General features: G+C 44.7%; 1 protein-coding gene across 5 annotated transcripts in view; it reads left to right on the plus strand.

Annotated features, from left to right (window-relative positions):
• PPP1R37 (protein phosphatase 1 regulatory subunit 37) overlaps positions 1–21,461 on the plus strand; it is a 56,662-nt gene that overhangs the window by 8,939 nt on the left and 26,262 nt on the right. The window lies entirely within an intron of this gene.

Genomic DNA, 21,461 nt, shown 5'->3' on the forward strand with positions numbered 1-21,461 from the left:
GGGAATGAGGCGACTAGGTGGCTGCCACTGAAGGGAGGTGGGTGGGTTGGTTGTGTACTGTCCTAACAATAGCTGATAACGTATTTTCTTTTAAAAGTATCGTTCTTGGGTTTCTTGGTGTTGCTGTGGCTGATTTCTTTATTCAGACATCTCCATAAATGCTGTACTTTCTTCTGTTCCTTCTGATTGCGCCTGTGGTATGTGTTGCCTATGCTGTTTTGGGTCCTGTTTTCCTTGACACCTGTCAGATCCTGTTATCCAGATAATCATTGCCCATCCGTAAGGGCACAGCTGCTTGTCTGAACCAAGGAAATGTCTGGTTTTTGTTTTTGCACCACATTTAACTAGAAAGGATGTTAAAGCTGAAAGCCAGCTTACTGCATGAGCTTTAAGAGAGCTCAGAATTTTTCTTAATATTGTACTCTTCCCTGAAGTCAGCTGCTGGATTAATACTGAACTTTGCTACTACTACCGGTAGTATGTAATGCTTACACAGCACCCACATTGCCCTCAGATAGCCCTCTCGAGCACTGTGGACATTAGTTGGCTGAACACAGGACTGCAGGGTTTGAGACTCACCATCCCACAATCAACAAGCTGAGGAAGCATTATGGTCTTCTAGGTGCATGACAGCCCCCACCCAACAACCGGAAGCTTAATGAGCCTCTTGTGGACTACTGTACATCTGTGCTTGGCTAGGTGGGTCAGAAGCTCTGCAGGGCAGGTCTGGTCACAGGCATTGTCCACCAGCAGCACTTGTTGCACAACAGCGGTTAATAATAATGATAATAATGATAATAATGGTTTCCCCAGCCACTCTGGCCTGCTTCCAACAGAAAAATAAGATACAGTAATCTATTAAACATTAAAGCCTCCCTAAACAGGGCTGCCTTTAGGTGTTTTCTAAATGTCAGGTAGTTGTTTATCTCCTTGACCTACGATGGGAGGGCGTTCCACAGGGCGGGCGCCACTACCAAGAAGGCCCTCTGCCTGGTTCCCTGCAACTTGGCTTCTCGCAATGAGGGAACCGACAGAAGGCCTTCGGTGCTGGACCTCAGTGTCCGGGCAGAACAATGGGGGTGGAGATGCTCCTTCAGGTATACTGGACTGAGGCCATTTGGGGCTTTAAAGGTCAGTACCGACACTTTGAATTGTGCTCGGAAACATACTGGGAGCCAATGTAGATCTTTCAAGACCAGTGTTTTGTGGTCTCGGTGGCCGCTCCCAGTCACCAGTCTAGCTGCCGCATTCTGGATTAGTTGTAGTTTCCGGGTCACCTTCAAGGTAGCCCCACATAGAGCGCATTGCAGTAGTCCAAGCGAGAGATAACTAGAGCATGCACCACTCTGGCGAGACAGTCCGCGGGCAGGTAAGGTCTCAGCCTGCGTATCAGATGGAGCTGATAGACAGCTGCCCTGGACACAGAATTGACCTGCGCCTCCATGGACAGCTGTGAGTCCAAAATGACTCCCAGGCTGTGCACCTGGTCCTTCAGGGGCACAGTTACCCCACTCAGGACCAGGGAGTCCTCCACACCTGCCCGCCCCCTGCCCCCCAAAATGGCACTTCTGTCTTGTCAGGATTCAACCTGAGCTCAGGTGCAAATTGTGGCCTTTTCACAGCTGAGATCAGAGCAGGAAGTGAGTGCCATTTGTTGGTGCAACAGTGCTTGTATACCCAGGGCATTCAGACTTATAAGATGCACAGTCCTCTCTTTATTTCCAGCCTGCAATGTAGGATTTGCTTTTTCTTGACTGTAGATGTTAGTATTTCTTGTCCTCTTTCTGGGTGACCAGCTGCAAAGGAAGACAGGGCTCCTCTGTCTTATCAGAACATAAGAATCGCTCTGCCAGATTCAACGAAGTGCCCATCTTGTCCAGCATTTTGTTTCCCAGAGTGGCCACTCCAGTCATACGCTTCAGGAAATCCCATAGCCCATGAAGGCAGCAGACCACTCCAGGGACTGTGATTTCTGTCTCTGAACCTAGAGGCTGCATTTAGCTATTGTGGCGAATAGCCACAGAAACACTTCCATACATTTGTATAATCTCTTTTTAAAGCCCTCTAAGCACACAGCTACTGCACTGCCAGTGGCAGCAAAGTCTCCCAGCATGGATTGTCCTTCTTTGCATCTCATTGCCTGTGTCTTTAAAAAAACACACAAAAAACCCAACACAAATGAAGAAGCAAGCTATTGCAAAACAGAATGATGGTGCCAGCTGGTGTGAAGTGTCTTGGGTCAAGGCATGACCCACTTGTGCATCCTTATCATTCCACTTAAAATTAATTTCCCCCACTTGTAGCTAAGGATGTAAAGGCCCAGGGCGGAAATGTGGGGTGCATTCCCTCCTCTGACCTTTGTTGCATCTACCTGTGAGGTTTGACTCGATTCAGGGTCCACCTTTGATTCAAACTGGCAAACAGGCTTCTGTTACTGCTACTGCTACTAACATTTATACAGTGCTTAATCAAAAAAACAACAGCAGTTCACTACCCCCCAAAAATGAAGAGCTTTGCATAGATCAAAAAAAGACAGACTCTCCCTGCAAGCGCACAGTCTAATAATGAAGTATTTGTACCATTTACCCAAGCCTGTTTATTCAAGGCAGTTTAATCCAGTTACAAAGGATGACTTTTTGTTCCATACCACAAATCCACCATTCAGTAGCAGCAATACAAAAGATGGCAATCTGGATGTGCAAACAACATTATAACAACTTTGGTCTGGAAGTCAATCTTTGCTGATGTCAAATGCATGCATGGCTTATGTAGACAAACTTAATTTCTTCCCCTGCTGCCCTTCCTCCACAGAACTGTCATATTACTACTGGTGAGGTTGCAACCCAACAGTTGGAAAAAAGCAGTGCTCTAGATGTTTTGGACTGCGACTCTCATCAGCCATAGGCACCATGGCTGATGGGAGTTGTAGTCCACAACATCCAGAGGGCACTTAGGTTGGGTAAGACTGAGCTCCACATCAGCTCCTTGGAGCTGGTAAGGAGGCCCAGATCGCTGACTGTTGCAAAGGATCTCTTGGCCTTGGGCAGCCTTTTGCTCTGAGCATGACCCTCCAGCTCCTCCTCGCCTGTCTAGCAGTCTGACTGCAGCAAGAGAGTTGGCTTGTCTGTCACAGTCGTCTCTGGCTCTGGCCTCCTGTGGAAACTGCTAACCATTGATCAGCAGCCGCCATCCCTCACCTATGAAATCATTTGATTATAGAGCAAATGACTGGGTTATTGGTGGTTGCTTCCCATTCACAGTTAGGTTGCATAGTTTTCATGGCCTTTACACATGGGAATAGAGGACGGTGACCTTTTCTCAGTGTACTTTGGCACTTTGACTGGTCTAACTGGTTAGAAAGCATTTAAATTGCTTCTGGCAGGGTGACATAATATAATGGTGTATGGGCTGCATGGAGACTCTGGGTGTCCTGAGCCTTACAATCCTGACTAGCTCGGGGCTGGGGTGGCAGTTGATTTCAGGTGAGAAACAAGAGGAGTAGAGCGGGAGTGATTCCATAGGTGGGGAGCTGCCCAGGAAGAAGTATGGGCCCATCTGCCCCTGGGCACCAAGTCACGTTTGTATGGTCAGTGGGAATGGCAGATCTGTTCATTTAAAACAAAGTTTCTAATGTCTGCAGAAGTGTGGCAGAGAGCACATTGCCCTATTAAAACTGCTGCCTCCGGTTGGCACTTCTTAGCTCAAGGACATTCCCAACTTCCTGTTTTGGCCCCTACATTTTCTCCCGTCATCTTTGTCTCTCATACCCTCCTACACTCCTTGAAAGCACCCAAGCACCCATGCAAGTGGGTGGTGTGACCCACATTAAAGCATTATAACCACCTTGTATGTTCCGATCCTTCGGCTGAGTACCATAGATTTGGGAGTATTTTCAGCTCATTGGAGAACTGGAGCCTACCACAGGTACTGTTGCTGGACAAGGGATAGGCATGGGAGCTTGGGAAGGAGTGATATGGGCGACAGGAGTGGTGATAGGAGCTGGGTGGAGCTAGGCCAGGCCTGCGCAGCCTGTGACACAAGAAGGCAAAAGTAGCCCCATGTGGGAACTTTCCAGGAGCTTGGCAAAGCCCTCTCCATTATTTGAAGCCTTAGGCAAGTGGGATGTTTACTTGGTTGGTTGTGTCATAAATTCTGTAGACTCTACCTAAGCCAAGCATGATTCTCTCCCTTCACACCCCCCCCCCCCGCACCTTTCCTCACCGTAGGAACCAAAATTAGGCTGAAACATTTGCTAGTAAGAAGCTGGTTCTAATTGTAAGTTAACAAGGACTGTTTTTGAAGTTTTGCATTGGGTTATTGGGGGGGGGAATCTTCCCTTTCCCAGTTATTATCTCGGAACTGCTTTTGCTTGCTGGCTGTGTGTTGCCTGTTCTGGTGCATATAATGATGTGGTTTTGTTCACTGTGTTGGCGCAAGTTGAAGCGTTGCCTTTCCAGAGGCCCTTTGCCTTTAAAACCTCAGCTGAGTCATGTCTGGTCATGACGATTAATGTTTTTTGTGTAAGCAAGCAGCTCCCAACTTGCTCAACTCTGAGGACCTGTGGAGTCTGTGGACCTGCAGAACAAACTTTGGAAGCTTATGTATAGCCCCAATTGAACCTCCTGGTTGACAGTATTATATGTTGTGACCATCAAAGCTAGATCAGAATAAAGTTGCTTCAAAAAGTTGTTGTGCGTGTTTTTTTAAAGCTGTTTATAGCTTGTTGTGTTTCAGAGGCTAGACATGTTAGGGCTGCAATTTTAATTGGTTAGATCCGGATTTCCCAAGCTAGCTGGACCAAGTTGCCAGGGATGAGGGGCATTGCAGTCCAAAAACAGCTGGAGACCCAAGTCTCCAATAAGGCTTTTAAGTGACAAAAATGTGCAAATTAAAACACAGAGAGAAACAAGGACTTATAAGAAACTGCAGATGGTAAGAACCATCTTAGGAGAGACACTGACTTTTACCTCCCATGCAGAAGGAAATGTCTCTTCTAAGATGATGCACCATCTAAACACAAATAAAGTATGATTTTGCTTCCCAAAACACTGGTTTTACTTGTATGTAAATATAATCATGGTTTTACTTGTATGTAAATATGTTTTACTGGTTTTACTTGTATGTAAATATAATCATAATCCCCTTCATGGATCAATGCCTTGTCGTGGCGAAGGGGCTTGAATAACTCAGAGAAGCTATGAGCTATGCCATGCAGGGCCACCCAAGATGGACAGGTCATAGTGGAGAGTTTTGACTAAACGTGATCCACCTGGAGAAGGAACTGGCAAGCCACTCCAGTATCCCTGCCAAGAAAACTCCATGGACAAAGACAACAGGCATATAAAAGTTATGACGCTGGAAGATGAGCCCCTCAGGTCGGAAGGCGTCCAACATGCTACTGAGGAAGAGCGGAGGACAAGTACAAGTAGATTCAGAGCTGATGAAGCGGCTGGGCCAAAGCCGAAAGGACGCTCAGTTGCGGATATGCCTGGAAGCGAAAGGAAAGTCCGATGCTGTAAAGAAAAATATTGCATAGGAACCTGGAATGTAAGAACCATGAGTGGAGGTAAGCTGGATGTGGTCAAAAATGAGATGACAAGAATAAATATCGACATCCTGGGCATCAGTGAACTAAAATGGAAGGGAATGGGCGAATTCAGTTCGGGTGACTATCATATCTACTACTGTGGGCAAGAATCCCGTAGTAGAAATGGAGTGGCCCTCATAGTCAACAAAAGAGTGGCAAAAGCTGTAATGGGATGCAATCTCAAAAATGACAGAATGATCTCGATACGAATCCAAGGCAGACCTTTTAACATCACAGTAATCCAAGTTTATGCACCAACTACCGGTGCTGAAGAAAGTGAAATTGACCAATTCTATGAAGACCTACAACACCTTCTAGAAATGACACCAAAGAAGGATGTTCTTCTCATTACAGGGGATTGGAATGCTAAAGTAGGGAATCAAGAGATAAAAGGAACAACTGGAAAGTTTGGCCTTGGAGTTCAAAATGAAGCAGGGCAAAGGCTAATAGAGTTCTGTCAAGAGAACAAGCTGGTCATCACAAACACTCTCTTCCAACAACACAAGAGAAGACTCTACACATGGATATCACCAAATGGGCAGCATCGAAATCAGATTGATTATATTCTCTGCAGCCAAAGATGGAGAAGCTCTATACAGTCAGCAAAAACAAGACCTGGAGCTGACTGTAACTCAGATCATCAGCTTCTTATAGCAAAATTCCAGCTTAAACTGAAGAAAGTAGGAAAAACCACTGGGCCAGTAAGATACAATCTGGATCAAATCCCTTATGAATACACAGTGGAAGTGAGGAACAGGTTTAAGGATTTAGATTTGGTGGACAGAGTGCCTGAAGAACTATGGATGGAGGCTCGTAACATTATACAGGAGGCAGCAACGAAAACCATCCCAAGGAAAAGGAAATGCAAGAAAGCAAAATGGCTATCCAACGAGGCCTTACAAATAGCGGAGGAGAGGAGGCAAGCAAAATGCAAGGGAGATAGGGAAAGATACAGGAAACTGAATGCAGATTTCCAAAAAACAGCAAGGAGAGACAAGAGGGTCTTCTTAAATGAGCAATGCAAAGAAATAGAGGAAAACAATAGAATGGGGAAAACCAGAGATCTGTTCAAGAAAATTGGAGATATGAAAGGAGCATTTCGTACAAAGATTACCATAATCAAGGACAAAAGTGGTAAGGACCTAACAGAAGCAGAAGACATCAAGAAGAGGTGGCAAGAATACACAGAGGAATTATACCAGAAAGATATGGAGGTCTCGTACACCCCAGGTAGTGTGGTTGCTGACCTTGAGCCAGACATCTTGGAGAGTGAAGTCAAATGGGCCTTAGAAAGCACTGCTAATAACAAGGCCAGTGGAAGTGATGATATTCCAGCTGAACTATTTAAAATCTTAAAAGATGATGCTGTTAAGGTGCTACACCCAATATGCCAGCAAGTTTGGAAAACTCAGCAATGGCCAGAGGATTGGAGAAGATCAGTCTACATCCCAATTCCAAAGAAGGGCAGTGCCAAAGAATGCTCCAACTACCGCACAATTGCGCTCATTTCACACGCTAGCAAGGTTATGCTTAAAATTCTACAAGGCAGGCTTAGGCAGTATGTGGATCGAGAACTCCCAGGAGTGCAAGCTGGATTTCGAAAGGGCAGAGGAACCAGAGACCAAATAGCAAACATGCGCTGGATTATGGAGAAAGCTAGAGAGTTCCAGAAAAACGTCTACTTCTGCTTCATTGACTATGCAAAAGCCTTTGACTGTGTCGACCACAGCAAACTATGGCAAGTTCTTAAAGAAATGGGAGTGCCTGATCACCTCATCTGTCTCCTGAGAAATCTCTATGTGGGACAAGAAGCTACAGTTAGAACTGGATATGGAACAACTGATTGGTTCAAAATTGGGAAAGGAGTACGACAAGGTTGTATATTGTCTCCCTGCTTATTTAACTTATATGCAGAATTCATCATGCGAAAGGCTGGACTAGATGAATCCCAAGCCGGAATTAAGATTGCCGGAAGAAATATCAACAACCTCAGATATGCAGATGACACAACCTTGATGGCAGAAAGTGAGGAGGAATTAAAGAACCTTTTAATGAGGGTGAAAGAGGAGAGCGCAAAATATGGTCTGAAGCTCAACATCAAAAAAACCAAGATCATGGCCACTGGTCCCATCACCTCCTGGCAAATAGAAGGGGAAGAAATGGAGGCAGTGAGAGATTTTACTTTCTTGGGCTCCTTGATCACTGCAGATGGTGACAGCAGTCACGAAATTAAAAGACGCCTGCTTCTTGGGAGAAAAGCAATGACAAACCTAGACAGCATCTTAAAAAGCAGAGACATCACTTTGCCGACAAAGGTCCGTATAGTTAAAGCTATGGTTTTCCCAGTAGTGATATATGGAAGTGAGAGCTGGACCATAAAGAAGGCTGATCGCCGAAGAATTGATGCTTTTGAATTATGGTGCTGGAGGAGACTCTTGAGAGTCCCATGGACTGCTAGAAGATCAAACCTATCCATTCTTAAGGAAATCAGCCCTGAGTGCTCCCTGGAAGGACAGATCGTGAAGCTGAGGCTCCAATACTTTGGCCACCTCATGAGAAGAGAAGAATCCTTGGAAAAGACCTTGATGCTGGGAAAGATGGAGGGCACAAGGAGAAGGGGACGACAGAGGACAAGATGGTTGGACAGTGTTCTCAAAGCTACGAACATGAGTTTGACCAAACTGCGGGAGGCAGTGCAAGACAGGAGTGCCTGGCGTGCTATGGTCCATGGGGTCACGAAGAGTCGGACACGACTAAACGACTAAACAACAACAACAAATATAATCAATCAGTCAATCCACTAAGATTTATTTACCGGTAATTGGGTAGCAGTCCTAAATTATTTGTTATGTTCCCACCCTTCCTCCAAGTAGCTAAGCATGACGGATGAACTGTCACAACCTTATGAAAATAGGCTGGGCTGAGAGGGAAATGGTTTGCCTGAGCATCAGGCACTGAAGTGCCCAACTCCTGGACTCAGGCCTGGGGTTTCATTCCAGGTTTGTGCAGAAACTGAGCATATTTTTTAAAAAGAAAACAAAACAAAACCCTGAATCAGGTCACTGGCTCATTTTATCTAGTCAGTTTTTATGGAAGGTAGATCTGTCAACGGCTTTGAACCACAAAAAGTAAATGACATCTCTGTATTGTCAGAAACTGCCTACTTTGGTTATGAGATGCTAGGAGCAGAATGAAAGGGGCTGTTGCTGTTGTGCCCTGCTGTAAGTTTTTTGAGAAGTACTCTGCTGTGGAAACAAAACACTGGGCTAGTCAGACCTTTTGGCCTGACCAACAGGCCCTCTCCCATTTGAGTCATCTATTCCATGGTGGTACCCTCAAGATGTGGTTGGACCACAACTTCCCTCATTCCTGAGAGATGATTGGGAGATGACAGTCCCAACTGTAGGACACCATGTTGGCTATACCTCGTCTATTCTGATTGACAGCAGCTCTGCTACTGATGGGTTTTCTAAATGGCAATGGTGGTTATCAAACCTGGGGTCTCTGGCATGCAAAGTGTGTCCTCTGCCACTGAAGCCAGTTCTTACTTGGCCACTGGTACTTGCGCTGCCAAAATCAGCTGAGATGTGATGCAAGGACTATCTTTGCGCCCCTTCTGGCAAGCCATTCGAGTCTAAATCCCGCTTAATATTGAGGATGGAGCTGTATGTTATAAGAAACACTGGGTTGCCACAGATAAGGGCAGCTCCACACCCAAGTTTCCCAGTTCCCCTCTAACATGTAGGAAAACATAGCCAGAATCCTGAAATTATTGGGTTCTGTGTTCCCTTACCAGCGCTGTGAACGTTCAGCCTGCTGAGACAAGGGCATGGGGTAAATCTTACTACATGTTACAGAGTGGGAGAACTTTGCACAACGTTGCTGTTTTTGGCAAGAGCCCCATGCATCTCATAATCTAACCTTCCATGCTTAGGTTGCCTCTCATGTGCAAAGTTTGGGCTAGAGCAGCCTGCTCACTCAACTCCTTGCCATCAGCACGGGGTGCTGCTTCTCCTCTCCTAGGCTAGTTGCTTCTTTTCTCTCTCTCCCCGCCACCCCCTCCCTAAGCTTCTGGGTCAGAACCGAGAGGCCTGTCCAATTTCCAGTGTTTCTATTCGCTGGCACGGTTTTGTTTGCTTGTGAGAAAGACAAATCTTGGCAAGCTTGCCAAAGCAAGAGACTGGGAAGGGGTTAACGTCTGGGTCGTGACTCTTGGCTGAAGTCCCAGATGGAAAATGAGTTGGCTTTGTGCAGGAACAAACAATATTTTTGCCTGAGAGCTGGGAGCTGAAATGTCAAAAGCCGAGCTTGTGGACTCGGGGGCTCGAAAGCTCCCTAGATCAAGAGCCGCTGCAGGAACTGGCAATGTTTGGTTTTACTTGCATCCTTGCTCTCTGTTGCCTGGCACGTCTTAATAATTATGATGTCATTAGTTTTCATGGGGAGAGCTGCCTAATGAAGTAGCTTCCTACAGGCTCTGCTGTAGTCTGTCCTTCATTTGTTTCTGTGCATGCTGTTTCTGCTAAAAGCTTGCCCGCCTTAAATTGTACTTTACATTTCTCACACCCTGGGAGTCTAAATCTGTGCTGAAGGAGTGAGATATAAATTATGTAAATAAATTAGCATGGTGAAAAATGGATCATGTTGGGCCTGCCGGTGTTATTTATTTATATTTCTTTATCTTCCATGTCTTTATTGTGGGATTCAAGGCAATGTGCCTTCACGTAGAACTAAGACCAGCATGTTCCAAAATAGCTGTCACAAGTGTGGGGAACCTTTGACCCTCCAAATATTGCTGAACTACAACTTAGAAGAGCAGCAATTTCACATTTGAGTTACTTAAGGATTTTTGGGTGAATGCTATCTGGACTCATCAGTTTGTCATTTTTTATTTTGTCTATAAGGTCTGGAATGTTCTTGTCAACACTATTTTCATTAGTTATTCAGGCTCTCAACATATGGAAATTGTTCAGGCCCGGGGACCTACATCATATATTGCACTGTGAAGGCAGATGCAAGCAATTCACTCAATTTATCTGCAATCTCCTTATCCTCCGTTAGCACACCTAAGGCACTATTGCCTTGTCATCCTACAATCGCCTGCCAACTGGTCTCCTGTTAGTAACGTATTTAAAGAACTGTTTGTTGTTGACCTCTATGTTTCAGCAACGTGCTCCTCAAATTGTTTTTAAGCATCTCTTATTGTCCATGTATACATATCTTTTGCATTCCATTTTGGTCTCATTTGGTCAAGGCTTCTGTTTTCTAAGGAAGCCTTCTAACCTCAGCTGCTTTGCAGAATATTTTCTGGAGAAGAAAAGGTTGAGGAGTAAACCTACACAGATCCAGAGCGGAGCCCCTAAGATGGTTGGATGGTGCCTTGTACGCCTCCTTCCAGAAACTCCTGCAGCCCAGATGGCGCCAAATGTATTGCTCTGCTTTCCTTTGGACCACTTCAGTGAGGTTGAGAGAAGGGGTCTTGTCATCTGAGCAGCCCAGGGCCTCCATACACATAACATGCCCCAGGGAGGTCACTTTGGTGCTGCCAGCACAGCAGTTTGACTTCACCTCCGGAAGCACACTCCAGTCTCTCTTGAGACAGTTGGATGCCAACAGCAGCAGCTCTCATCATCTCTTGCCTTTGGCCATGCTTGCTAGGGCTGATGGCAGTTGTAGTTCTTCAAGGTCTGGAGGGCCAAAGGTTCCCCACTCCTGATCTATCACCTTTTCGTTCCCACACACTTTTCTATTCTAGAAGCACATCTCCACTTTTTTGTTCCCAGGGAATTCTTGCCAAACTCTGCTCTTTTCAAGTTGGGTAATCATGGAGGTGCTTAGTAGCAGTGTCTCTTTGTTTAGACTGGCAAGGCACTGAGCTCAAAGAGCACCATTTGATCTACTCTGGCCAATGCTTGCTACGGAGCTTTTGGGGGAATCTTGCTGGCCATTTCCTTCCCTTGGCTGGAGCTGCATGGTGATGACGCACAAGCCGAACCCCTGCCTAACATCCCAAGTTAGGACCAACTGAGCTCAAGTCCAGATGATCTGTTTCTTCAGTCTAAGCAACATACAGACACAACTGCAGTTGAGAGTTAAGGGGACCCAACACAACGCTGGCTCTTTGAAGAATCCGTTTTTGAACTCGTCCGTTGAAATTGGTTTCAGCCATCTGTTGTAGCTGCACCAATACCCCGGTGGCAGCTGGAAGCTGCTTTCTCTTAGCAAACTGAGACTGGTTAATGGTTTTGGGTACCGGGCTGGAAGCATATACTGTAGATGACAAAGGCAGGCAGCCGGGCCGGGAGAGAGCTGCTGAGTATATCCAGCAACAGGGAAAGGGCATACAACAGGTTGCTGCCCTGGGACTCCCCATCGGAGAACTGCAGAGAAAGCAGCCAGGGCAACCAAGGAAGTCTTTTTGTGCCAGGAAGCCAGAGCAGCTCACATAGCACCCCCAGACCTCTTTGCTGCTCTGGCCCCTTTGTGGATAATTCCACCTTGCCACCCTCATTCCCATCTGGACATTGATGCTGTAGCCAGCTGTTATTTGTGTATTCCTGTAACTAAATGGATCCTCCCATCAGATGACACTGAGGAAATCCCCCATGCCCTACCTACCCCAATCTGTTCATAGTATGATTTGTCATGTTTCTTTGCCCTCCTCGGAATTGTGGTCACAGCCTCCCAGAAAATTTCCCTTTGCCCCTCCTTCCTCCTCCTCCTCCTCCTCTCTCTCCTTGACCCTGCTTTTCGTGTGTTTCAGATCCTAACAACCTCTTCTGGTGTTTTTCTATTTCTTTTTTGGTAAACACATTTACCAGTAGGGCCTGCCAAAAATTACCCTGTTCAGACATAAAAGGAAATACTGTGAGGGTTTAAGCCTTCTAGGGAGGGATTTTTTGGGGGGGGGGGAGGCAGAATCCTGCGTTTGCTCTGGACTTCAGTGCAAGCTTTGTATTACTGAGCTGATCTGGGCTGGCTGCCAAGTACAGCCAGCTATAGTAAGCGGATCTGTCCTCTTCCGCACCCCCCCCCCCCGCAACCTTCCTGCAAAACACTACTTCAATTGGGGGAACAAGCCTGGTCTGTCACAGGACTCCTTTCGCAGAGAGAAGTCCTCAGTTGTTAGCTTTGCCCCAAGCTTAAAAAGATCAAAAGATGAGTCGGGCACTTGTGATACTTTCTGAGAATAAATAAATTGGAGTTGCTGTTTTTGTTGTTGTTGCTTTTTTTATAAAAAAAATCCTACTTGAACGTTTATTACAGTGGTACCTCTACTTACGAATTACTCGACTTACAAATGTTTCTACTTACGAACGGAGCTCCGTCTGCCATCTTGGATGCGGTTTAGATAGGATTTTTTCTACTTACGAATTTTTAGATAGGGTTGCTTCGACTTACGAATTTTTTCTCCTAATGCATTCCTATGGGATTCGACTTACAAATTTTTTCGACTTACAAATGTGCGTTCGGAACGCATTAAATTTGTAAGTAGAGGTACCACTGTAGTTGGCTTTCAAAACTGGTGTCACATTTGTAGTGGAGATGGTTATAAGGATTACCTGCAGCATTTTTACTTTACGTGTTTGCACTTGTAGTGAACCAAGACTGCAAGTTTTAATCTGTCAACTGAAGCTTTATTGCAATTTTTAATAGGCGAAACCTAGTATGATTTTGAAGCTATTTTGGTTCTGGTGTGTTACTGTAAAAATGAATGGAAAATAAGAAATTGAAATTTGCCCCCCCCCCCCAGCCGTGAGCTTGTGAATATTCTGAGGGTGTGTGCCTAAATCATATAATTCCTCCATTAAAAGCAAAACATTGTATTGAAGTTTTGATATTGAGGTGCATTTCATTGATCAGTTATAAAGCAGATTATTTAATCAGTGAAGGCTGCAGTTGTGTGTATGCTTACTTGTGAGAAAGCCCCGTTGAATTGAGTGGGACTTATCCAGGACTCTCTGGTTGGATTTATTCAGCTGATGTTTTGAATAGACTGAGTGGAGTGGGAGACAAAATCCTTTCTCTTCATCCCCCCCCCCCTATTGCTGAGCTTCTTTCTCTCTGGTTCCTTAACTATGTTACCTGTGAACAGGTTTCCCTCCCACATCATCTCTGTGTGAAGCATTTGACAAGGGAAGGAGTGAAAGTGAACTTCTGAGGTGCAAGAGGGAGGAACTCTGCGAAAGTCTCTTTGCTGTTCATGCTTAGGGTGGGTCAAAGAGCTGAGCCAGGAGAAAATGGGTGCTTTGGGCTTAGGACCCGTTTGGCCAGCACCTGAGCTTCCACCCATATCACAGAAATGATATCAGGGGATGAAGTACGGTAGGACTTCCAGGAGTTGGTAGAGACACCTCTTTGCTTAAACACCTTGCAGAAGTAATTCTGTGCAGTCCAAAGTAGGTTATCCAGCTTCAGTAAGAGAGAGGGGGGGGCAGGCAAGTGAGTTTAAGGGTGGGTGGGTGTGCTAAATGCCCCTTTGCCCCGACTCTGCTCATTTAAGGCCAAGTGAGTCACTAGCTGGAAACTCTGCTGCTCAACCTTCTGCCCTTGCTCAGTTTTAATCTGTGGCCCCTGTTAAAAGTAGAGTAGTCTTACGAGGGTATCAGGGTATGTGCTTGTTTTCCCAGTGTGCACCTGGTTATCCAGACCTTAAGAACTAAACATTGGAATAGACTTTGCTATGCTGCTCCTTCCTGTTAACAACCTGTGATTTTGGTTTCAAAGCCGGACTTGTGTATATGTGTGTATGGCCAGTTTATGAGAAAATAAAAGGCGTAGATGCACGACATGAAAAAAGGGCCCGGTGGGTAAAAAAAATGGCGCTACATATTCAGGGTGTGCTCGCTTACAGGGCAACCTTATTTTCTTTTCCTTTTTTACATCCTCAGTTCTCTAGTTGTAAAATGGGTCCAGGTAGCTTATTTCACACTGTTGCTGTGCAACTTTGTGAGTAAAGAAGGACACTCAGTGTGCTTTAGATGCTGAAAGAACTTCTCTGGTATTAAAAACACAGAGTAAATGCAGTCCCAGCCTCAACACTAGCCAGAATAAAATAAAATAAAATCCTTCCAGTAGCACCTTAGAGACCAACTAAGTTTGTCATTGGTATGAGCTTTCATGTGCATGCACACTTCTTCAGATACCCATCTGTGTGCATGCACACCAAAGACAAACTTAGTTGGTCTCTAAGGTGCTACTGGAAGGATTTTTTTATTTTGTTTCGACTACGGCAGACCAACACGGCTACCTATCTGTAACTATAACTAGTCAGAATGATGCAGTTGCCTCCAGGGGGTTGGTTTTGAGAACCTAAAGGGCAGCAAAACATCAAAGACCCTGATGTTGGGAAAGATGGAGGGCACAAGGAGAAGGGGACGACAGAGGACAAGATGGTTGGACAGTGTTCTCGAAGCTACGAACATGAGTTTGACCAAACTACGGGAGGCAGTGCAAGACAGGAGTGCCTGGCGTGCTATGGTCCATAGGGTCACGAAGAGTCGGACACGACTAAACGACTAAACAACAACAAAAGTGTTATGATTGCTATACTTGTAGGCAACTGCAGGTTTTTTTTTTAAAGTGTCTTAATGTCGCATACTGTAAAATGAGAATAAACCCTGATTTGGGAGATGGAACGTAAAGGAAACAAATGGCTTTAGTAACATACTTTGTTACGACAATGTATACATTTGTGCACACTGCTTTCATTTGGGAGGCTGAGCGGTGCATTGTGACGGAGGGAGAGAGTGGTCACCATTTGGATTTTCCACTTCAGGCACCAAAATATCTTGAGCCAGCACTGAGTGTGAATAATATTTAGTGATTTGCTGGAACAAAGACTGCCTGTCTGTTCACACGCAATTTTGGAGCTTATTTTTTAAAACCAGAAATTTCCCGGTACATATTTTGTACAGTGTTATTACACCCTGTGTGCAAATTATTGGCAAGAAAATGCCTTCTTCTTACAGTAAACAAAGGGCTGGAAATGGGGAGACTCCCAGGATTAAAATTTATCTAGGTTTGGACCAAGCGACTGCTTTATACAGTACAAGATAACCACCACCCATAGACTTCCTTGGTTCAACAGAGCTATAAGAACAACATACATATATAATGTATAAATTATATCTATGTAAATTATATCCAACAGCATGAAAGTGTCTTCACCACAAGTGTTTACTTTGTATCATTTTAATTTTGTTTTAAATGTATTTACTTTTTTAAAAACTTTTTTTATAATCTTAAGTGTACATTGCCTTGAGAAGGCGATTAATACATCAGTAATAATATAGAGCAGCTTTCCTTTGGCACGCTGAAAGTCCATGTGGAATTTCTTGGGCAGGACTATTCATAAACAACAAACCATCTTTTGTGCTAAGGAAGTATTAGGAAAATCAGCAACAACCGTGCAGATATATTTCATAAATTGAAAACTCTTGCTCTTATTTTTAGTCCAAAGTTTTAAGTTAATTTTAGTCTACTTTAGATTTATAACCTGCTTTCCTATAAAAACAAGAGCCAAAACTACTCATAACAGTGGAAGAGAACCGGGCTCCAATACAGCAGTTCAAAAGAGAAGCTGTACCTGCTGCAATTCCTTGGTCAACATAATTGTCACCTCCCCTTCTTTGACTCTGGCCATCCTATCTCAACTTCTCTGCACTAGCTGGAAAGGTCTGCCCAGTATGTACCCTCTCTTCCATCATTCTGGAAATCCCTGGCTGATGCCTACATTCAGCTGAATGCCATGCAAACCCCAAACTAATGTTTTTCTGCTAATGGGCTGTTCTGCCTGTGGCTGAATTTTGCAGGAAAGTCTCTCTTAGCTGGAATGCCTGCCAGTTGAGGTGCATTTATCCATCAGCAAATTAGTAGCTTGAGTTTATTAGTAGCTTAAGGGTTTGCTGATTAGGGGTGGGAGACAACTTGCAAGGGAAGTGCAGGTAGGGACAGGAGCTTCCAATAATAATAATAATAATACTGTATAATAATAATAAATTTTTATTTATACCCTGCCCTCCCCAGTCGAAACAGGGCTCAGGGTGGCTGACACCAGTAAAATTACAACAAGACATAAAGAAAGAAAAACAATTAATTAAAATACAGATTAAAATACAATTTACATTTAATTTTTTTTAATGCAGCCTCATTTTTTAAAAGGCCCAATAAGGCCTGATATTGCACATTTCTTGGCTCATTGACCCTTATTTTCAGAAGGTAGTAATCACTTCTATTTACCCACTCTCCACTGGTCTTCAAAGAGCATTGTCATATTCTACAGTTTGTTCACTGCCACCATCAGAACTCAAAAGAAATTTTAGACTAGATAAACAGGCTGGAAAGTGCATTGCACATTAAATTTGCACACGGAATTGAATAATAAACTGCAACCTTAGGTTCTCACTTCAAGAAGCTGGCCAGGGGCTTGCTACAGAACTCCTTTTAGGATCTTTTTTCAAAGCCCAGAATGAAATGTGATGCTAAATGAAAGACTTTTTTCTCTTCACATATCTGAACGCCTGGCCCGCACAATAAAGCAATTAAAGTGGAAGTGTGCAGCAGCTGCGGCAGCTTGGAAATTTCTGGTCTTCCCCGATAATTACGTTAGTGGTGGAATTATCCTTTCTCCGAACTGAGCCTGGAGTGGGGGGTGGAGAGATCTCTCTGCTTCAGTAATCCAGACCGGATTACAATGTTGTAATTGGATCCCTGCGCAACGAACTCCGTTTTGTGATGCCAGCCGCTTGTTTTGCTGCTCTCGGAGCATTCCAAGTCGGTCTCTTTCTGTTCTGGTGTGTAAAAAGGATACTTTGAGGGCAGCTTTTAAGGGCTGCCAGAATGTCTTGCCTTAATAACAGGACTCTTGCTGTCTGCCTCCTCTGGAGGGACGATTGGGGCAATGGAGGTGAGGAGGGAAAGGGACTCTTCCCTAGGGAAGCACAAGCAATTTAAATTGGCAGTAAATGGGGGCTGTGCATGTACTTTGTGCTAAAGCAAGCCCCTTAACTGCAAGATACCTCCAAATCCTGCCATAACAGGGCCCAGTTTTTCAAAGCGCTTCCCCTAATTTCTCCTGCTGCTTTGCAATAGCTTCTCCTAGCCAATTGGGAGGGGCAAGGAGCTCTTTGGGAAGGGGGAGCAAATAAATCCAGGCCCCTGGTAGCCCCCCGGCAAGCCCCTCTGAATCAAAGAGACTGGTTCTGGCCCCTGCTGTGTGGTTTGTGGATGAGGGCCGGGAGCAAAGTTCCCTCCTCCCAAAGGTGCTGCTACTGTTCTGTTGCACCTGATTTCTACCTTACCCTTACCCCTTGTAAGACCCTCTGTGTCGTCCTTTCCCAGCCCTGGCTTCATTTCCTTGCACTGGCAGACTTTCTTCTCTCTAGACTTTGCCAGATTAAGTTTTTGCAAGGCATTTTGCACTGGCATATACAAGGTGCTGAAGCTCTGGCATCTGTGGAGCTTAATTCCACAGCTCCTCTGGCTATGGGAATGTCTGCAAATGTTGCTAATGCGCTTTTGAGCGTGAAACTAATTCTGGCATGACTGCACTGGCTACCAATTAGTTTCCAGCGCAACTGAACGAGCTGCTTTTGACCTAGAAAGACGTAAGTAGCTCAGGACCTCAAGGCCCACCTCTCCCCACATGAACTAGCCAGACACTGCTCATCACTGGAGGCCCTTCTCCCTGTGCCCACCTCTGAGGGAGGTGCAGACAGTGGAAGCGAGGCCTTCTCAGTGGTGGCTCCCTGCATGTGGAAGGCACTCCCCCAGGAGACATGCCTGGCGCATCATATTTATTTTTAGGCACCAGGCAAAAACATTTTTTTCCAGCTAGGTTCTACGTCCTTTATTTGAAGGGTTTTAGGAGTACTTGTGGCCTCTTAGTCAGGTGAGTTGTGTTAGTTCTGCCTTTTTATATACTATGGTTGGTTTTTAGGGTTTGTTTTTATTCTTTGTTTTAGTGTTAGTATTTTTTAGGCTGCTTTAGGTCACTTTTCACGAAAAAAGGAACCAGAAATGTATCTGATAACAATAACAATACAGTGGTGCCTCGCTAGACGAAATTAATTCGTTCCACGGGTCTTTTCTTATAGCAAAAAATTCGTCTAGCGAATCCCATAGGAATGCACTGAATTTTTTTCGCCTTTTTTTTGCCCATAGGAATGCATTAATTGAATTTCAATGCATTCCTATGGGAGACCACGATTCGCTAGACGAATTTTTCATAAAACGCATTCGTCTAGCGAGGCAAGCTCCGCTCGAAAAATCCTTTCGTTAAGCGGAAATTTCGTTAAGCAGGGCATTCGTTAAGCGAGGCACCACTGTATTTGCAAGAACAGGCACTAGAAGATTGCTTTTTTAAAAACAGAGACCTGAGATTCTCATGAAAGAGTTGTCTGTCCCAAAACACATATTGCACTAGGAAGTCCCCAGTTCAAATGTCACCTCAGCTGCTCTTTGTGATGTGTGTCATGGGTGTGCAGTCTTTGTTTCAAAGGACACAGTGTGCTAGTAGCCCGCCCTGAAATCATGAGTAGAATCACAAAACAGTTCATTAATACAATATACAGTAATGGAAAAGAAGTTCCAGTCATTCTGTTTGGTCTACTATTGCAATAAAGTTTGCAATGCATTCAGCCTCTCAAAACAATTGAGATTATATACTTTTTGTCATTCCCCAGATAGCTCCAGTAAATTGCCAGAGTACTGCTAAATCCTGTGCTGTTATGTGTCACTTTTGTGGGGGAGGTTTTGAGTTTTTGGCATGCTGAATCTTGATGGGCTGTGGTCAAATCAAATAATAAAATTCCTGTAGAAATTGCTAATAAAAACACCTTGGGATCCTGTGTTAATTTTAACACTCAGCGTGTCATTAATAGGATTTAGTATACCTTTTATAGCTTTAATACAGAACCACCACCAATGAGCAAAATTACCCTCCATGTTTCCAACATACACCTGAGTCCCTCCCATTTGTTTTTGACAATTAAAAATACTTTTCACACGGAGGGAAGCAATAGTGAATTTATTCACCAGTGGCCATAGGTGAGGCTTTAAATTGACTGTCCATTTGGCTGGATTATTTTCTTTAATCTGTAATGAAGCCTGATAGATTTGGGATCATACTCTGGTTTTTACTTTTATAAAGGCAAGCTTCCCACTGGGCATGCCCAATCCTCTGTGCACTGGATCATGGCCTTTACCCCCACATGCAATTTTGGGGTGCAAATGCTGGTATCACTTTTCAGAGCTCTCGTAAGCTGTTGTTGGCATCTATCTGTCTTGAAACAATGGAGTGCACCTCCAGGAGGTGTGTTAGCAGCACCGAAGTGACCTCTCCGGGTGCAAGCCTAGGCAGTGTGTGTGGAGGTCCTGAACTGCCCAGAAGACAAGACACCCCCCTTCCTGGCCTCACTGATGTGGTCCAAAGGAAAGCAGAGCAATACATTCATACCAGCTTGGCTGCAGGAGTTGCCGGAAGGAGGCATACAAGGCACCATCCAATCGTCTTAGGGACTCCACTCCACCCAATTTGTGTTGGGTTTACTCCTTAGCCTTTTTCTTCTCCCAAAGATATTCTGCAAGGCAGCAGAGGTTGAGGACCAGAGTTTTCCTTCTCCTAGATGGGCTCCCTTCCCAGGTGGACAAGCCCCATCTGCTCCTCACTTCACTCTACAGCATGTGCAGAATCTGCCTTCTTGACCGTTGAACGCGCTGTTGGTCTTCTCTGCTCAATTCATCAGTTCCTGTCTTTGCATGCAACAGAAGTCCCTAACTCACTGAGGGTTTGAGACCCATTGGTTTAGCCTGGTTTAGCCTGCCAATCAAGTCATTCCTGGGGTGCGGCTGCTGTTCCAGGCTGACAGTTTCTAGGAGCCACAAGTGAGAGCTAAGTCCAGGGTGGGGACCAAAGGTGGACAAACTGCCTCAGAAAGAGCATGATGTGTCTCCCTCCCCAACACCCCTTACACCTCTTTCGTAAGTACCACGGAGCAAATGTGTGTAAAGGAATTCTGAACACCTGAAATGCAGTGGTGATGCTTAAATATGCTAACTTTCAGCTTTGAAAGAATCCAGTTTCTGAGCTAAGCCATCTGCATTCTGCTGCTTGAATCAATTTGACTATCTGGCACCTGAGGTACCCGATTCCCTGCTTCAGTGAACAAAGCTTTGTGGCTGCTGTCGGGTTTCTGGCAAATCATCTCATTATGCAACATCTGCTAACACCAGCAAAAATGCTGGCTGCTTGGTCAGGGCTGGAAAAATCCTAGAAACCAAATGCTGGCACCTAGGTTAAAAAAATACCCCCAATCCCTTTTTTCAGGTATTGAAAACTTGAGGATAAAAGTTTGCATAAGGGGCCAAATCTTTATGACTAGTCCTGCAACTGATTTCCTTGGCACACACAAAAACATCACTCCAGTTCCTCTCTCCGCCGCCTCAGTTTCCCCTATTACTTTCTTCCGCAACTTTCTAATTCATGAAGAGATGGAGAATTGGCCCCTGTGCATGTTGTGGCTCTTACAAGCAAGAAAGTGTTCTTTATTATTATTTAATATTTATATATCCCACTCTTCTGCTAATAAGAGTGGAATGTGACAGAGCACTATATTATAATTTGGTTGCAAGGTTTTAGCTAGCACTCGCCACTAATGACAGGTGACCTGTGAAATTGCAATATGGCTTTTGAAAATTTACTTTATGTGTATTTTTTAATCTGGTTGTTTAACTTTTAAAAATACCCTGTCCCACCCCAAAGTCTCCTTACAGTGTGTAGGTGGCATAAATCAAATGGACTGCTAACCATCACTGTGATCCTCTCTCTCTCTCTCTCTCTCTCTCTTTCTCTCTTTCTCTCTTTCTCTCTTTC

This window comes from Zootoca vivipara, chromosome 6 (genome assembly GCF_963506605.1).
Source record: "Zootoca vivipara chromosome 6, rZooViv1.1, whole genome shotgun sequence".
NCBI classification, from domain to species: Eukaryota; Metazoa; Chordata; class Lepidosauria; order Squamata; family Lacertidae; genus Zootoca; species Zootoca vivipara.